The sequence below is a fragment of the Schistocerca gregaria genome, chromosome 1, assembly GCF_023897955.1.
Source record: "Schistocerca gregaria isolate iqSchGreg1 chromosome 1, iqSchGreg1.2, whole genome shotgun sequence".
NCBI classification, from domain to species: Eukaryota; Metazoa; Arthropoda; class Insecta; order Orthoptera; family Acrididae; genus Schistocerca; species Schistocerca gregaria.
In genome coordinates, this window is record NC_064920.1 from 431141738 (window position 1) to 431161918 (window position 20181).

Sequence of the window (20181 nt, forward strand, 5' to 3'; positions counted from 1 at the left end):
ACTTAAACCTAACTAACCTAAGAACATCACACACATCCATGCCCGAGGCAGGATTCGAACCTGCGGCCACACCGGTCGGCTGGATCATGGGGTCCCGGGTTCGATTCCCGGCGGTTTGGGGATTTTCTCTGCCCGGGTGCTGGGTGTTCCTGTTGTTCTCATCATTTTATCATCATCATCATATGTGAGAGCTAATAAAGACTCTTCCTCGCCTTGTTAGATTGTAATGTCTCCTGTTGATTCCGCAGGAAGCATTGCGTTTCTGTTGTTTTTATGCTTGTACAAATACGTTTACTTTGTTTACTTACCCTGTTAGCGGTAACAAAAAGAAAAAAAAAGCTAGCGTTGCTGCCTCTGGATCATGGGGCCCCAGGTTCGATTCCCGGCCATGTTGGGGTTTTCCTCTGCCCGGGTGCTGGGTTTTTGCGTTGTTCTCATCATCATCATCATCAGCATTTGTGACAGTTGCTGTATTGGACGGTGTAAAATTTGGGACTTTGTACAGGAGCTGATGACCGCACACTTAAGCGAGCCACAAACCAAACATCATGATATTTTAGGTCATGATCGCTCTGTCCACCAGTACTATGTTTGGTGTGGGTGCTTTATGACTTATTTACATGAGGAAACTGTGGGCAGAATGTTTTTATAATCGCATGTGCAACCTGTACAGAACTTCTACCCGAGGGACTGTAACGAAGGCGACGGAAAACAGGGAGAGAGATCGATTGAGGGACATAAATTCTGAGTGCAGCGACAACGATGTGTGAGTGATACTGGGAAATAGCTTTCAGTAGATTTTGCTTCTGGCCGCAGGATTGTCCTCCTACCTATTAGAGCGGGAGGGGCAGGAAGGGGGGGGGGGGGGAGCCTATTCACAAAACATTCTACCTGGGCCAGACTGCAGACTGTCGCGAATATGGCCAATTGGAGGAATGTGGGTACAGGAAGGTGCTGAAGAGAGACTGCTATAAATTGAGCCTAAGTGTAAGTGTAAACAGTGGGAAGTTCATAATACTCGGTGCCACCTCATGTTACAAGTGGGACTATGCACGCAGAACGGCTGGTGAATGTATTTAATGGAGGCAAGACTGTAACTGTCCTGATCCAGAAAATCGCCTTGTGTTTCACAGTTAGACCTATTCTTGTTGCTCTTCCTAAACGGAACGATATCCCTAAGTTTCTTTGTATTCCAATTTAAAGCATTAACCTGTGATGATGTAAAGCTCTTGTGATCACAGCTTCCTGATTCTACATTAACTGAGCCGGAAAGCTCAGGTCTATGTGTCACAAAAGGTCTAAGTTGTTACCTCCACGAACTGGTTCTCTAATTAACAGCTGAAGGTAATTTTCGCATAAGGCACCTAGATTAATTGTACATGATTCTCTGTCCCCACCACCCGCCGTAACGACTCGAGTCTCCCAGTTCGTAGCAGGTAAGTCGAAATCTCTACTTTAACTATAAAATTATCAGGAAATTCACACTAAATATTCTACTTCCCTTCAAATGTTCTGCCGTTATGGGTGCCGAGGCATCGGCTCTATAACAGCATCTGATCACCATTTCTAATCCACTTACAACACTTATCGTCAGCAAGTTTATTTCGCATTCTTAATTACGGCAGGCCGTTGTGGCTGTGCGGTTCTAGGCGCTTCAGTCTGGAACCGTGGGACCGCTACGGTCGCAGGTTCGAATCCTGCCTCGGGCATGGATGTGTGTGATGCACTTAGGTTAGTTAGGTTTAAGTAGCTCTAAGTTCTAGGGGACTGATGGCCTCCGATGTTAAGTCCCATAGTACTCAGAGTCATTTGAACCATTGTAATTGTACTAATATTGGAATTATCGCATTTTTATGACTATAAACACAAGTCCATCTACGTTCCAATCAGAGTTAAGAATTTTATTGCTGTGTACATCGATCATCAGCTAATTTTCTGTCCATAGTACTACGTAGACGTTACTTCCGGTTAGAAGCGATGCGTTGTAATGCCAATCACGATAAATAAAAGACAATAGCCACATTCAATTTGCTAACCGTTTGATGGAGAGATTAGGTGGACTCTCCAGAATGACACAAATATCCCAAAATAAACAATCATTACAAAAGCAATGAATCTGAGATCTCGTCGAATCCATAGTTCACGCTGTAGGAGGCAAATACCTCTAAAATAATCTTTTATACACTCCTGGAAATTGAAATAAGAACACCGTCAATTCATTGTCCCAGGAAGGGGAAACTTTATTGACACATTCCTGGGGTCAGATACATGATCACACTGACAGAACCACAGACACATAGACACAGGCAACAGAGCATGCACAATGTCGGCACTAGTACAGTGTATATCCACCTTTCGCAGCAATGCAGGATGCTATTCTCCCATGGAGACGATCGTAGAGATGCTGGATGTAGTCCTGTGGAACGGCTTGCCATGCCATTTCCACCTGGCGCCTCAGTTGGACCAGCTTTCGTGCTGGACGTGCAGACCGCGTGAGACGACGCTTCATCCAGTCCCAAACATGCTCAATGGGGGACAGATCCGGAGATCTTGCTGGCCAGGGTAGTTGACTTACACCTTCTAGAGCACGTTGGGTGGCACGGGATACATGCGGACGTGCATTGTCCTGTTGGAACAGCAAGTTCCCTTGCCGGTCTAGGAAAGGTAGAACGATGGGTTCGATGACGGTTTGGATGTACCGTGCCCTATTCAGTGTCCCCTCGACGATCACCAGAGGTGTACGGCTAGTGTAGAAGAACGCTCCCCACACCATGATGCTGGGTGTTGGCCCTGTGTGCCTCGGTCGTATGCAGTCCTGATTGTGGCGCTCACCTGCACGGCGCCAAACACGCATACGACCATCATTGGCACCAAGGCAGAAGCGACTCTCATCGCTGAAGACGACACGTCTCCATTCGTCCCTCCATTCACGCCTGGAGGCGGGCTGCACGATGTTGGGGCGTGAGCGGAAGACGGCCTAACGGTGTGCGGGACCGTAGCCCAGCTTCATGGAGACGGTTGCGAATGGTCCTCGCCGATACCCCAGGAGCAACAGTGTCCCTAATTTGCTGGGAAGTGGCGGTGCGGTCCCCTACGGCACTGCGTAGGATCCTACGGTCGTGGCATGCATCCGTGCGTCGCTGCGGTCCGGTCCCAGGTCGACGGGCACGTGCACCTTCCGCCGACCACTGGCGACAACATCGATGTACTGTGGAGACCTCACGCCCCACGTGTTGAGCAATTCGGCGGTACGTCCACCCGGCCTCCCGCATGCCCACTATACGCCCTCGCTCAAAGTCCGTCAACTGCACATACGGTTCACGTCCACGCTGTCGCGGCATGCTACCAGTGTTAAAGACTGCGATGGAGCTCCGTATGCCACGGCAAACTGGCTGACAATGACGGCGGCGGTGCACAAATGCTGCGCAGCTAGCGCCATTCGACGACCAACACCGCGGTTCCTGGTGTGTCCGCTGTGCCGTGCGTGTGATCATTGCTTGTACAGCCCTCTCGCAGTGTCCGGAGCAAATATGGTGGGTCTGATACACCGGTGTCAATGTGTTCTCTTTTCCATTTCCAGGAGTGTATTTTCCGTAGCAGATTAACATTCTTACTTAACTCATAAGGATATTGTTTCTACTTGCATGTTCTCTAAATGATTAACAATGATACATTTTGTTTCACAGTTAGACCAATTCAGTACCACTCTGTTCAGAACTTAAGGGGTCAACACAAGGTACATCAACAGTCCTCTCGAAGTAAAGTTTTCCTTCTCAGGGCAATTCATAATTTTTTTGAGATGATCCTAGAGCCATTGCGGCCTATTACATCTTGCCAACATAGTCTTCAGGAACTTCGACAAATGTGTGGAAATCACCTTTGTAGCCTGAACGTAGTAGAGAAATCTGCAGAACAATCTATTCGCTTCCCAGGACCTGTATTGTAGGACACCTCGTAGGTGCGTTGGACTGCCGGTGTGCCCCCTACAACAAAACGGCTTCTAACTGTCCTTATAGATGAATTTTTAATTCGAGCTTCTCGGCCGTCGACAGTTATCAATGAGCGAGATTCTCGATTATTTCGTAATCATCAGGTGCGTTTACACTTGTGTGCTTGCGGCTAGTCGACGCCACAATACACACTACTGGCCATTAAAATTCCTACATCAAGAAGAAATGATAAACGGGTATTCATTGGAGAAATATATTATACTAGAATTTACAAGCGTTTATATTTTCACGTAATTTGAGTGCACAGATCCTGAGAAATCAGTACCCAGAACAACCACCTCTAGCCCTAATAACGGCCTTGATACGCCTGGACATTGAGTCAAACAGAGCTTGGATGGCGTGTATAGGTACAGCTGTCCATGCAGCTTCAACACTCTACCACAGTTCATCAACAGTAATGACTGGCGTATTGTGACGAGCCAGTTGCTCGGACACCATTGACCAGCCGTTTACAATTGCTGAGAGATCTGGAAAATGTGCTGGCCAGGGCAGCAGTCGAATATTTTCTTTATCCAGAAAGGCCCGTACAGGACCTGCAATATGGGGCCGTGCATTATCCTGCTGAAATGTAGTGTACCACAGGGACCGAATGAAGGGTAGAGCCACTAGACGTAATACATCGGAAATGTAACGTCCACTGTTCAAAGTGCCGTCAATGCGAACAAGATGTGACCGAGACGTGTAACCATTGGCACCTCATACCATCAAGCCGGATGATATGCCAGTATGGCGACGACGAAAACACGCTTAAAATGTGCGTTCACCGCGATGTCGCCAGACACGATTGCGACCATCATGATGCTGTAAACAGATACTGGATTCATCCGAAAACATGGTTGGTGTTTTTGGTATCCGAGCTGATAGGCAATGCTGCTGCAAACGACGTCGAACTGTTCGTGCAGATCGTTGTTGTCTTGCAAAGTTCCCCATCTGTTGACTCAGGGATCGAGACGTGACTGCCATGGGGATACGACGCCTGTCATCTCGACTGCTGGTGATACGAGGCCTTTGGGATCCAGCACGGCGTTCCGTATTACCCTCCTGAACCCACCGATTCCATATTCTACTATTAGTCACTGGATCTCGACCAACGCGAACAGCAGTGTCGCGATATGATAAAGTGCAATCGCGGTAGGCTAAAATCCGCCCTTTATCAAAGTCGGAAACGTGATGGTACGCATTTCTCCTCCTTACACGAGGCATCACAACAACGTTTCACTAGGCAACGCCGGTCAACTGCTGTTTGTGTATGGGAATTCGGTTGGAAACTTTCCTCATGTCAGCACGTTGTAGGTGTCGCCACCCTCGCCAACCTTGTGTGAATGCTCTGAAAAGCTAATCATTTGCGTATCATAGCATCTTCTTCCTGTCTGTTAAATTTCGTGTCTGTAGCACGTCAACTACTTGGTGTAATAATTTTAATGGCCAGTAGTGAAGCTTACACCGTCGTAATGTTCTGGCTCGTCAGTGTACATTATGTGTCTTTAACGCAGCGGCTTCCTTTGCCTTCTGAGCATATTAGGGGCTGTTCCCCATCTCAAGGTTGGAATGGTATCCTGAACCTCTTTCTGCTTCTCCATCTTCTTCTGCAATACTGTCGACAGGGCGAGAGTAATTACTTACGCCAGAAGTCTTCGGCAGGGATTGTTGACAATTTTTATTTGAAGTTTAAGCAGTGACTGATTTCGAAACGCCCTACCGAATACATTCTGATTACGAATTAAAAGACACTGTCCGTATACCTCGTTGACCTGCTATCATTAGCACAGCGTTATTAGAGATAGGAATTTTTGATCTATTACTAAAGAAGTAAATAATTACAGTTTGGTTGAAACGATACAACCGGACTCCATCGTAACAGTGTCAAGAATACCATTTAGTCGAGTGCTCAGCGCAATACTGTTGAAGATGTTTCCGCCGTAGTTAGCTTCAATTGCATCTGTAACTGAACAAGAGCTTCTAACGATTGCGTATTATTGCAATAGATGAAATAATATCGACATTTAGCTAATGCTAAACAACTACAACATTTTTCGGAAATCTTCACCTGCAGTACCAGTTTCGTGTTCATATATTACAGTGCTTTCATAACCTATTGCCAGTCATCCCACCTTACGCTAGCAGTGTTTCAATATGACAAGATGCCTCTTGTTGCCCAGTGCGGATATTAACTGTATATATACCACTAGAGGTAATTTTAACAGTTATGAATAGGGCGTAAAATTAAACCATGCACGTGTGATACCTTTAGATCAAAATTCTGTTCTATCAAACATCAGAAATATCCTCATAAAGAAAGCACACTCCATCATCGGTAACAGCATCGGAATTCTTATGCTTGTTTTCGTTTTTCATTTATGGTACGATTTTATCGCTCTGCTGTTTACACACGCCAGGGTATGTTTATAATTTTTGTACCGGTTGTCAATGTTCACACTGAAATTTGAAATAAGCAGGGCATTCAATGTAATTATATGCCTCATCTAACCTTGAACTTTTGCTTGGAGCTACCAGCTTAAGACCCTGTTCATGAACATTCACATTTCATCCCATGCTCACTCGTTTTCATACGAACCCATTATCAATTATTGCACAACTTTGGACTGTTTATATCGGCTTTTCCGATGTTACAGTTCAACTGCCGGAATTTATTGAAACGCAAGAGTTAAAGGTTGATTAACTTACAAGTTTTCATAAAACAAGTTTAGAGCTTATTACAAAAATGTAGCTACCAAGCCGTAGTGCGCCGTGCGTAGCTGACGGCACTTTGGAATACTTGTTGGTAGAAGAATTCACCTTTTAGTTAATGTCTATAGAGTCAGTAGCGTTGCCAATAGAGTCTTGAACATTCCAGTTACAAGACGTTGAGATCCTGACGTTCATCTCACGGAACATAAAATACTGAAGCAATAAGTCTTTCCTTTTATCCTGTACAAACGTGAAGGGTGACATACGCATGTCAGCCTCGTGAGGTTTGTTACAGACGACAGTCGTATCTCAGAGTAACGTGATTTATGGTATATGATGCGGTATTTTACATACTACTGTCCTATTGTGAACTGGGAGGAGAGCCATATCTCTTCTCGTTCCCTTAAGACGTGATTTCTCAATGTGGAGATAAATCCAGTGTTCAGTCATGACAGTGATATATACATACAAAGATCTATAATAGTAATATTAAGGCCGGCCCTTCTGGCCGAGCGGTTCTACGAGCTTCAGTCTGGAACCGCGCGACTTCTACGGTCGAAGGTTCGAATCCTGCCTCGGGCACGGATGTGTGTTATGTCCGTAGGTTAGTTAGGTTTAAGTAGTTCTTATAGTGGACTGATGTCCTCAGATGTTAAGTCCCATAGTGCTCAGAGGCATTTTAACCATTTGACAATATTAAGAGTTATAGATTTATAAAAATCATTATTGTAACTGTGTAGCGACCTCCTCTGTAACAATTTTATAACGTACAAGAAGAAAGATACTATCAGTTTAGTTGAATATAGAACATAAACAAGACACACACAACATATAGAGTAAACAGTAGTTATAGCAACACGAACAGTGCAGTGGCTGCTGCCGTTTATCATGTAGTAGTCATCAGAAGATCAAAATCAATTCCAAAACGATTTAAATAAGATATCTATATGGTGATAAAATTGAAATTGACCATAAATAACGAAACGTGTGAGTCATTCACATGAATGCTTAGAGGAATCCTTTAAGCTTCAGCTGCACAAGTGAATCAAATCTAAAGGCCGTAATTTCAAATAACTACTTAAGAATTACAATTACGAACAACTTTTATTGGTAGGAACACATAGAAGATGTTATGAGGAAGACGAACCACAGACTGAGTTCTATTGACAGATGCAACAGATCTATTAGGGACGCGGGCGCTAAAGCCTACACTGTTGAGCGCCCATAACACCATATCCATATCCATATTAGAGACTGCCTACACTACGCTTGCCGGTCCTCTTTTGGAGTGTTGCTGCTCCGTGCACATGGAGAAAGTTCAAAAAAGGGGCAGCACTTTTTCATATTATCGAAAAATAGGGGAGAGTGAGTCATGGACATGCTACAGGATTTCAGGTGGAAATGATTAAAATACAGGTGTTCTCATTGCGGTGGGATCTCCTCAAGCAATTTCGACCACCAGCTCTCTCTTCCGAATGCGAAAATATTTTGTTGACGCCGACTTACACATGGAGAAACGATTGTCATAATAAAATAATTGATATCAGAGCTCGCACGGAATGATACAGGTGTTGCTTTTTCCGTGCAATGTTACAGAATGCAATACCAGAGAATTAATGTAAAGGTTTCTCATGAACCCTCTGCCAGGTAATTATGTGTGAATTGTAGAGTAGCTATGTAGATGTAGATTTAGACGTAGAGGTAAAGCACTCAAAACTTGTAATAAGCAGTGAATGTTAACATGTAGTAGAAACCAATACACAAGCAAACACACCTTATTTTACGCTAGTAAACGTAAAAGGTACCTAAGCTAGATGTGGGATCACGCCATCTGAAGCTGAGAGCCTCAGAGTATTTGCTGGGTTCGTTGCCATCGGATTACAAGTGGCAGTAGTTCGGGCAGTGACTGCCCGGGAGCAAGAGGCTCGGAGGGTTTCTGGGTATTTCTCTCCTGGAGAGAATCGGTGGCGGCATTATGTAACTCTAAACCCGTTTCTGTCTACTTAATTTCCTATCTTCTTCGTACATAAATTGTTAATGTTAAGCACTTCCGTTCCCAATTACTTTCAAGATTTTTAAAACTCCAACATTATTAAAACTTTGTCGAAATACCGAAAGCTTCTGTTACGTATATAGAAAATTTGATAATGTATAAACGTGGTCTGTCTTAAAAGGTAACATACGCATGTGTCAGTAAACGATCTTGATAGCGAGTGTGTAGAAGGGTAAAATAATGGAAAACGCACTTCTTTAGTTTTTTTGTTTGTGCCCAATTTCAACCAACTTTGCAATATTTCTAAACTTTTCAAGATACCCCACATCCACTAATTAATTTTGAAAAATTAAAACTTTTGCTACAATATACACTCCTGGAAATTGAAATAAGAACACCGTGAATTCATTGGCCCAGGAAGGGGAAACTTTATTGACACATTCCTGGGGTCAGATACATCACATGATCACACTGACAGAACCACAGGCACATAGACACAGGCAACAGAGCATGCACAATGTCGGCACTAGTACAGTGTATATCCACCTTTCGCAGCAATGCAGGCTGCTATTCTCCCATGGAGACGATCGTAGAGATGCTGGATGTAGTCCTGTGGAACGGCTTGCCATGCCATTTCCACCTGGCGCCTCAGTTGGACCAGCCTTCGTGCTGGACGTGCAGACCGCGTGAGACGACGCTTCATCCAGTCCCAAACATGCTCAATGGGGGACAGATCCGGAGATCTTGCTGGCCAGGGTAGTTGACTTACACCTTCTAGAGCACGTTGGGTGGCACGGGATGCATGCTCGACGTGCATTGTCCTGTTGGAACAGCAAGTTCCCTTTCCGGTCTAGGAATGGTAGAACGATGGTTTCGATGACGGTTTGGGTGTACCGTGCACTATTCAGTGTCCCCTCGACGATCACCAGAGGTGTACGGCCAGTGTAGAAGAACGCTCCCCACACCATGATGCCGGGTGTTGGCCCTGTGTGCCTCGGTCGTATGCAGTCCTGATTGTGGCGCTCACCTGCACGGCGCCAAACACGCATACGACCATCATTGGCACCAAGGCAGAAGCGACTCTCATCGCTGAAGACGACACGTCTTCATTCGTCCCTCCATTCACGCCTGTTGCGACACCACTGGAGGCGGGCTGCACGATGTTGGGGCGTGAGCGGAAGACGGCCTAACGGTGTGCGGGACCGTAGCCCAGCTTCATGGAGACGGTTGCGAATGGTCCTCGCCGATACCCCAGGAGCAACAGTGTCCCTAATTTGCTGGGAAGTGGCGGTGCGGTCCCCTACGGCACTGCGTAGGATCCTACGGTCGTGGCATGCATCCATGCGTCGCTGCGGTCCGGCCCCAGGTCGACGGGCACGTGCACCTTCCGCCGACCACTGGCGACAACATCGATGTACTGTGGAGACCTCACGCCCCACGTGTTGAGCAATTCGGCGGTACGTCCACCCGGCCTCCCGCATGCGCACTATACGCCCTCGCTCAAAGTCCGTCGACTGCACATACGGTTCACGTCCACGCTGTCGCTGCATGCTACCAGTGTTAAAGACTGCGATGGAGCTCCGTATGCCACGGCAAACTGGCTGACACTGACGGCGGCGGTGCACAAATGCTGCGCAGATAGCGCCATTCGACGGCCAACACCGCGGTTTCTGGTGTGTCCGCTGTGCCGTGCGTGTCATCATTGCTTGTACAGCCCTCTGGCAGTGTCCGGAGCAAGTATGGTGGGTCTGACACACTGGTGTCAATGTGTTCTTTTTTCCATCTCCAGGAGTGTAATTTAAGGAAGCTCTCAAGTCACGTACATTCTTGTGTAATGAAACTGTTTTCCGAAACACCATTCACGAAAAATAAGCTGCACACAACGTGCTGTCGCGGTATTTCCTACATGCTTTTTCTTAATTTTTTGTTTACTGTTTCACGTTAAGTGTAATATGTTAATTGAAAGTAATAAGGAAATAATTTTTATGACTGAAAGTATTGACGATGATGGTAACCTGTAAAGAAGCGCTTAAAAAGTAGCGTTTTTCTATCATGTGCATAAAATGAACGAAAATTCCTTGTGTAATGTACGCAACGGAGGAGACAATAAAAAACAAAATTCAGCAGAATTTCAAACTTTCACGGATGATCTTTTAAATATCCTGATCTATATTAGGCGTATTTGAGTAAATTGGTAAGGTTTGGGGAAGAGAACTGATTCTGTCCTTATGACTGCGGCTATATTATATCGTTTCTTAAGTGGAGACTGACATCTTAATTATTCAACAGAACTGCATCTGAAAGTCTTCCAACAAAGTTCTTCCAACATTGAAAACTGTACTTGGCATATGGCTGTAACTTTGCTGTCGAGCCCTTTGACATCAGAAAATGAAAACGTTACTTGTCCTCAAGCTCGATGCCCTAAACAACTCATTCACACTGGCCACGGCTATAACCTAACAGTAATACAGATATTTTCCCCTCTCTGAGAAAGAATACAAGTTTCGAATATCCTCTGACCTGCGAAGAGGGGTGGTCATTGTGTGACGAAGCCGTAGTAAGCGAGGTACGCGAGGACAGGAAACATCTAATGACCCCAAGGGAGTCGGAGGCAAACGTATAGCCGTGGAACATATACGGCTTTCGATACTGGAAGAAATTTGTAAGAAGATTTTTAGATTTAGTTCTTTGTACGATTACTGTCTCCAACTCCAGTTGAGAAACCACGCAATCAAGTTGCAGTCACTAGACCATAACCAGTTCTTCTTGTCACGGATTACAAATGTACTGAATTTTGCCTTACAGGATTTCCACTGACAACCTGAAATCGTGCTGGATTTTGTTTTATATTGTATTCTTCGTTGCGTATGTTACCTGAAGATATTTCATTCATTTTACGTGCATGAAACCGTGAATGTAAAACGTGAAATCAGAATTTAAAACATTAAACAAATGTAAGAAAAATAAGTAGATAATAATGAACGTTTGGATATTTTAATTAGGTATGTTGAAATTACTCTGACAGCACATTGTGTACACCCTATTTTCCAAATATGCTATTTCAGAAATCTGCTTTTCTACAAAAGTATGTACGTGACTTGAAAGATTTCTCGATTTATGTTGCAACAAAAGTTTTCGGTTTTCAAAATTAATTGATTGAGATGGAGTATTTTGCAAAATTTCAAATTATCAAGAACGTTGATTATACTGTTTTAAGATCATTAATTGCGTATTAATTTTCATATGAAAATTATTTTTATATAACATCGTTTCGAAGTTATTCCCTATAAACCCCAAACGCAAAATTACCTTTTGAGGTATGTTTTGCCCTTTAAAAGTGAAATTGGACACAAACAAGAAATACGTACTATACTATTTTGCCCCACCCTACACAGCCAACAAGTTTCATAAAGATCGTCTATTGACACTTCGCAATGTTCTCTAGTGTGTCACTACGTGGCGACTTGTAAATGTCGGGGAAGATCTTCGACTATGCAAGGCCTAAGCAATTGGTCTACCATCATATTTCGTTTAATGTCAGTGTTACGTTGGATGCAGAAGTATTTGTGGAGCAATGTAAATGTGTCAAATGCATGGCGATTCGTTTTGTGTTGCATTTCTGATGCCCGTTAATTCTACGACACGACTAGAATCATTGTCAATAATGACATCGTCGGATTAACAAGCTGCTTACCAAAGGAATTGGCTTATCGCCAGAATTTGTAACTTCCATACGGATTGCCCATCTCTCAACAGCAACTCTTTTGTCGGTACATGAGCTACACGTTTCTAACTTGGTGTCATGGAGCGGACCTTCTTCAGATCATATATGCTGTTTACAGCTACGTAAACATTAATTAGTTACCTCTTCAGTATCTAAGATTTCTCATTTTGACACATACACGCCGAAATCCGAGGTACAAATTGACAAAACAGCAAGCGACAGTATCTACTGGATCGCATTTTATGGCGTCAAAAATAGCTATTACCGGCGGAAAAAAGACAGACGACTGGAATGTGTCACGTTCATTGCCTCATTAGGAGCTTGGATGAGATATGTAGTTTTACCTCAGACGAAACGCTATTTCTTGAGAAGTAGTTGAAAGAGTAATTCCCTTGCAAACTATTTAACGTTGCAGGAATAGGGTAGGTTTTACACTACATTATTTAGAAGTTCTAACTATTACACGCCAGTGAAATTATCAGGCAACGTTTGTTATTAATAATCCCAGTTAGCCACAATACTGTGTCATCTATTAGGGCTGAGTTTGTGCAGCTCTATTCACAGCACTGCACCGTATCGACAGGCAGCGATCTGATTAGAGGCTGCTTACCGTTGCGGTAGCTGCACCTCTCAAGCGTCAACCAGTATTGGACGTCCTGGGAGCAGTGGATTCCCGTAAGCTGTGCTTCCCTAATGAAGTGAAATTACAGGCTAAGGCGGACGGCTGTGAATGGACTGTTATTGAACTTGATACGGTACAGGGATGATCAGTACGTTTGGTACGAGTGGTAACTGAGAAATATCAATACTTTACCCAAACGTACTCTGAACACCTTCTGTGTAGTATAATCACCTGCCCCCCATATCTGAAATATTTGGAAGATGACTCGAGTATCTCGTCAACTATACTGGTATCTGAACGGGAGTGTGTGTCAAATGTTCAAATGTGTGTCGAATTCCTAAGGGACCAAACTGCTGACGTCATCGGTCCCTAGAATCATACACTACCTAAGATATGTTAAGAACAACACACACACAGGGGGAGACGCCACGCAATCCATGACGTGGCGCCATAAACCGTGCGGCCAATCCGGGCAGCTGTGTGTGAAAAATGCGTATGTGAATTTATAAACTGTCGAGTTACATTAGTGTGATCACGTGCCATAAGGATAAATAACTACCTTATACAGCACGGTCCACTGCGTGCCTTTTAGGAAAGAGTGTCAATAGCGACATGGATACGGAGTCACGCCGACTCCAGTAAAATGGTTCAAATGGCTCTGAGCACTATGGGACTTAACTTCTGAGGTTATCAGTCCCCTAGAACTTAGAACTACTTAAACCTAACTAACCTAAGGACATCACACATCCATGCCCGAAGCAGGATACGAACTAGCAACCGTAGCGGCCGCGCGGTTCCAGACTGTAGCGCCTAGAACCGCTCGGCCACCCCGGCCGGCCGACTCCAGTACCCTGATGTTCTGCTGCCACTGGGTTTCGCGGTTGAGGATCCATGGCGCGTACATCCAGATCGAGGTGGTCCCAAAGATTGCCGACTGCTTGTAAACTCGGGGTATCTGGTGACCAGACGAGTACGGCAAACTCATTCGGGGTCTCTGCGAACCATGCACGTAAGCTGCGAGCTGTGTGACAAGTTATATTGTCCTTCTGATAGATGCCATCGTGCCGGGGGGAGTATAGGTAGCGGTGTGCGTGGCCCCCAAGGATACACATATACTTGAGTTGGTCCACTGTGTCTTCTATAATGACATCATCCAGGATATGCCATTAAACATTTATCAGATCATAACGCTCCCTACAGCAGCCTGGACCCTTCAGACGATCCCGCTTATCAGTTTATATTATACCTTACACTACAAATTCATAGTTAATATAAATTAAAATTCTACAGCTTGAATTTTGCAAGCTAGGTAGCATGTTTATAACCATAAGCATCAATGTTTGGATTTATATTTTGTGCATGATTATATGAATCCACTGGATTCAATTTTGCACTGAAGGTGATAACTCTGAGATTGAAATCTATGTGATGCAGTAAATGAAGCAGGCAAAAATGAATAGAAACGTCTCAAAAATGAGATCGAAAGGAAGTGCAAAATAGCTAGGATGTCTATATGCTACATGTAAGGATGTAGAGGCGTATATCACTAGGAGTAAGATAGATACAGCCTACAGGAAAATTAAAGAAACATTCCGAGAAAAGAGAACCACATGCATGAATATCAAGAGCTCAGATGGAAACCCAGTTCTAAGCAATGAAGGCAAAACAGAAAGGTGGAAGGAGTATATACAGGATCTATACAAGGGCGATGTTCTTGAGGACAATGTTATGGAAATGGATGAGGATGTAGATGAAGATGGAATGTGAGATATGATAGTGCGTGAAGAGTTTGACAAAGCACTGAAAGACGTAAGTCGAAACAAGGCCCCGGGAGTAGACAACATTCAATTAGAACTACTGACGGTCTTGGGAGAGCCAGTCCTGACAAAACTCTACCATCTGGTGAGAAAAATGTATGAGGCAGGCGAAATACCCTCAGACTTCAAAGCAAATGTAATAATTCCAATCCCGAAGAAAGCAGGGGTTGGCAGATGTAAAAATTACCGAACTATCAGTTTAATTACTCACGGCTGCAAAATACTAACACGAATTCTTTACAGACGAATGGAAAAACTGGTAGAAGCCGACCTCTGCTAGCTTAGGAAATAGGTTAAGGAAAGGCAAACCTACGTTTCTAGCATTTGTTGACATAGAGAAAGCTTTCGACAATGTTGACTGGAATACTCTGTTTCAAATTATGAAGGTCGCAGAGGTAAAATACAGGGGCGAAAGGCTATTATGAATTTGTACAGAAAGCAGATAGTAGTTATAACAGTCGAGGGGCTTGAAAGGGAAGCAGTGGCTGGGAAGGGAGTGATACAGGGTTGTAGCTTATCCCCGATGTGATTCAATCTGTATAGTAAGCAAACAGTAATGGAAGCAAAAGAAAAATTTGCAGTAAGAATTAAAATCCATGGAGAAGACATTAATACTTTGAGGTTCGCTTATGACATTGTAATTCTGTCAGAGACCGCAAACGACCTGTAAGAGCAGCTGAACGAAATGGACAGTGTCTTGAAAGGAGGATGTAAGATGAACATCAACAAAAGCAAAACGAGAATAATGGAGTGTAGTCAAATTAAATCGGGTGATGCTGAGGGAATTAGATTAGCAAATGAGACACTTAAAGTAGTAAAGGAGTTTTGCTATTTGGGGAGCAAAAGAACTGATGATGGTCGAAGTTGCGAGGATATAAAATGTAGACTGGCAATGACAAGGAAAGCGTTTCTGAAGAAGAGAAATTTGTTATCATCGAGTTTAGATTTAAGTGTCAGGAATTGGTTTCTGAAAGTATTTGTACGGAGTGTAGCCATATGGAAGTGAAACTTGGACGATAAATAGTTTAGACAAAAAGAGAAAAGAAGCTTTCGAAATGTGGTGCTACAGAAGTGTGCTGAAGGTTAGATGGGTAGATCACATAATTAATAAGGAGGTATTGAATAGAACTGGACAGAAGAGAAGTTTGTGGCACAACTTGACTAGAAGAAGGGATCGGCTTGTAGGACATATTCTGAGGCATCAAGGGATCGCCAATTTAGTATTGGAGGGCAGCTTGGAGGGAAAAAACGTAGAGGGAGACCAAGAGATGAAGGTTGTAGGATGAAGGATGTAGGTTGCAGTAGATACTGGGAGATGAATAAGCTTGCACAGGACAGAGCACCATGGAGAGCTGTTTCAAACCAGTCTCTGGACTGAAGACCACAACAACAACAACATGCCAAAATAAAAGAACTGTGTCAAATCTGTACAACCAATGCTAGAGTTTCATATGTTTCCCAAAAATTCTATGTGATCACAGTGCACAAACTTCCTAATGGAATCCAATATGAAGTTGCACGTCTGTTCCCCGGTACACATCTCTGCAACCGTCGTACACCTCTGTCGTCCATGGCCTGTGATGATTTGTCGCCGGTTTCGGCTAGCGCAGTTTTGCCATGCGCAGTGAACGTCGGCACGCGAAAAGTTTATACACTTTGCCTCTCGGAAATTTTTCCAATCTTGGCCCGAAAGCCAATGATCATGCCTATTTGAAAGTCCGATCAATCGCTCAGTTTCCGAATTACGCCTACGACTTTATATACCGTGCACTGCTAGTGCTGCCACCTGCCATCTGTGACGTCGAACATAGGTGGTGGCCACATTAATTTGACTGGACTATGCTGTTGGAGAAAAGAGGTTCACAGTTTCCAACGCAATAACAGCACCTCCATCTTCATTTGCGTTACAACAAGCAACCTTACCCTTAGTATAGGGGAAGGTGCTTCGCCTGATGCCTGTTACCTCGGTGGACATAAAGTGACCCCTCAATGTCAAGAAACGAATATTAGATGATGTTTATGAGGACCAAGAGAGTTTTCTTGAAATCGACGTAATAAATCCTATTACTCGTTCTGTTGGAAAGAAAAAGATACACTGATTATGAAGTTGGAATGAGAACAAATCTGCCTGTCTACAGAGTGAAGGAAATGAGCGTTCGCCGGAGATGCAGTGATGTCGAATGAACTTGAAATAGTTAGTCAGATCGTTGTGCCTCCTTTGCCAGGCAAAGCGTGGTAGCGTCGAAAGCCATTCAGAGGGGATGATTGTAGGTTTGAAGAAGAATTTATAGAGGACAGAAGAAAAGGACTGGAAAGCTTTGTGAGCAAGATTGCAGGTCATCCTCTTTCGCGAAAGAAGCGATGTCTCCATATGTTATTGAAGGATCAGTTACTGATAAAAACTATGTCCCAGAAAAGATCAGGAATGCGTAATATTTAAATATGTATTTATAATACTCAAATTTCATTTTCACTTATTGTTTGGTTCATATCAGAAATGACAACTTCGTCATTTCTAAGTTACAAGCTCTACTGTGCTGTCCTGCAGATAGAAGTCAGATGATCTAGTAATGAGTTGTTTTGCGTGTGTGTCTCAGTATTTTACCATCCTCAGTGAAGGTTTTTAATTTATGGAAAAAAGTACAGGAAAAGCAGTGTAATTGATTATTCAGCCACAGATAATGTGTATAAGAGAATGAAATGGAAAGCAGACAAGGATTTCTGGTTAGATGAGTATAGGGTAATATCAACAACAGCAGAAATTGGTACAAGGGGACCGCTATTCATTGTGAATAACTAGACAGGGCACAGTGTAAGTTACTATGAACAGAGCAATGATAGAGTTGTTATCATCGGAATCGACAGCAAAGCAACACCGACAACGATATTCCAGGTATGCGTGCAGATGTTACAAGCTGAAGTTGAAGAGGAGGAGAAAGTACGAGGGGTGTTCCGAAAGTAATGCCTCTTATTTTTTATGGTGACCTTGGAAGTCCGCGCCAGATGTCGTTGCTGTAGTGAAAATGCTTGATCCTCCCTCTATCATTTACATGTGGTTCCGTTGTTCTTTGGTAGTTGGCGCCAGCAGAGCAGTGTTCCAAAACAGTGCCTGATATTGACGACTGAATAAAACAGCGATGTGTGATTAAATTCCCCACTGCTGAAGAAATTGTGCCGATTGAAATCCACAGAAGTTTGCTAAAGGTTTATGGAGGCGATACAATATACGTGAGAAATTTGAGGCGATGTGTACGGCGTTTGCAAATTGGTGAAGAGGATGTGCACGACGGCCATGGCCCTGTCGACTCTGCACAGCTGTCGTCCATCGCAATGAAGATCAACTCATCCATGCTGATCGGCGGATAACACCCAGAGAGATGTGTGCAAAGGTGAGTGTCGGCTGTAACGCCTTGGAAACAATGTTGGGACGTCTTGGTTACCACAAAGTCTTTGCGGGATGGGTCCCTCGCATGCTCACAGAAGAACAGAATCTCATCAAATGAAAATTTGCCGGTACCTGCTGGATCAAGATGAAGCTGAAGGTGACAATTTTCTGAATAGCATCGTCATCGGATATACGGTTCACCGCTACGAGTCGGAATCAAAAGAGGGTCCATCGAACGGTGACAAGCGAATTCACCGTCAAGGTATACATTCAACACACATCTGTCTGCAGGCAAAGTGACGTCCACCGTCTTTTGGGACAGACATTGTGTGGTTCTCTTTGATATCCTGCAACCTGCATAAACTGTCAATTCAGCACGCTACAAGATAACACTGACTAAGCTGAAAAACCTAATTTCCAGGATAAGGCCTGAGAAGAAGACCAACTTTCGCCTGAAACATGATAACGCTATGTCCCACACCAGTTTTGCAACCACACAACTCATTGTAAAATTCGACTGGTCTGTTTTACCACATCCACTGTACAGTCCCTATTTAGCGGCTTTAGACTTCCATATCTTTGTACCTCTTAAAGATGGACTACCTGGCGAACATTTTCAAGACTTGGATGCTGTTGTCACAGCTGTAAGAAAGTGGTTAGCCTCAGTTGGTTCCAATATTTACAAGGGTAGCGTGCAGCCTGTGTGGTTCATGATTGACAAAAGCACGTGGGGACAATATGGAAAAACAAAAGTCTGTAGCTGAAATATTACTCTGTTTAGCTATGCTGCTGTGAATTAGATATCTCCTGCAGTCTCCATGATTGCAAATAGGAGGCATTACTTTCGGAAAACCCTCTTATATGAGGATACTGAACGGGTAACTCCATATGTAAAGAGGATGAAAATCCAATAGTTTTGGAGGACGAAGTACGGTTGTAGGGGAAGGAGTAGAAGAAAGGATAACAGCGGATTATGGGCTTCATATTAGGCTTAAGATAGGGGAGAGACTAATTTAGTTCTGCAATAAATTTCCCCTATTAATACCAAATACTCTGCTCAAGAAACGTAAGGTCTGGAGGTATCCTTGCAAAATGCCGGTAGATACAGGATGATTTCAGTTGGATTGTATCTCGGTCAGACAGAGATTACGAAATCAGATACTGGATTGTAAGGCGTACGCAGCAGCAGAAATTGACATATTTCACAATCTAGTAGTATGAAGAGTAGCTTGGCGTTTAAGAAATTAGTTAGAAATAATCAATGGGCAAGAAATGGGACACGGAAGTTCTAAGGAATGAACAGGTACACTTGAAGCTCTCTAAGGCTAAAGACACTGCATTAAGGAACAGCTCAGTAGGCAGTTCAGTTGAAGAAGAGTGGATATCTCTAGAAAGGGCAATTACAGAAACGGGGAAGAAAACATACATACAACTAAGTTACCTGTGAACAAACCATGGATAACAGAAAAAATACATCAGCTGATCGATGAAAGGAATAGTACAAATATAATCAGGAAGTTCAGGAATACGGAAATACAAGTCGCTGAGGAATGAAGTAAACAGAAGTACAAGGGAGCAAAGATCAAATGGCTGCATGATAAATGTGAAGAAATCTTGAATGAAATTATTGTCGGAAGGACAGGCTCAGCATATACCGACGTCCAATGAATCTCTGGGGAAATTAAAAGCAAGGGTGGTAACATAAAGAGTTCTATGGGAATTCCAGTGTTAAAACCAGAGGAGAGAGCTGATAGGTGGAAAGAGTTCATTGAAGGCATCTATGACAGGGAAAATTTGTCGGATTTGACAAAAAAACAGATAGGGATCGACATGGAAGACAGAGGGGATCCAGTATTCGTAATTTTAAAAAGGCTTTGGAAGACAATAGCAAATAAGGCAGAGCGAATAGATAACAGTCCATTGGAATTTCTGAAATCATTTG

At 43.6% G+C, this 20181-nt stretch overlaps 1 protein-coding gene and 1 pseudogene across 1 annotated transcript in view; one reads left to right on the forward strand and one right to left on the reverse strand.

Annotated features, from left to right (window-relative positions):
* LOC126351083 (uncharacterized) overlaps positions 1-20181 on the reverse strand; it is a 250191-nt gene that overhangs the window by 148323 nt on the left and 81687 nt on the right. The gene's annotated exons all lie outside the window — the stretch shown is intronic.
* LOC126352818 (sorting nexin-12-like) lies at positions 16807-17287 on the forward strand (annotated as a pseudogene).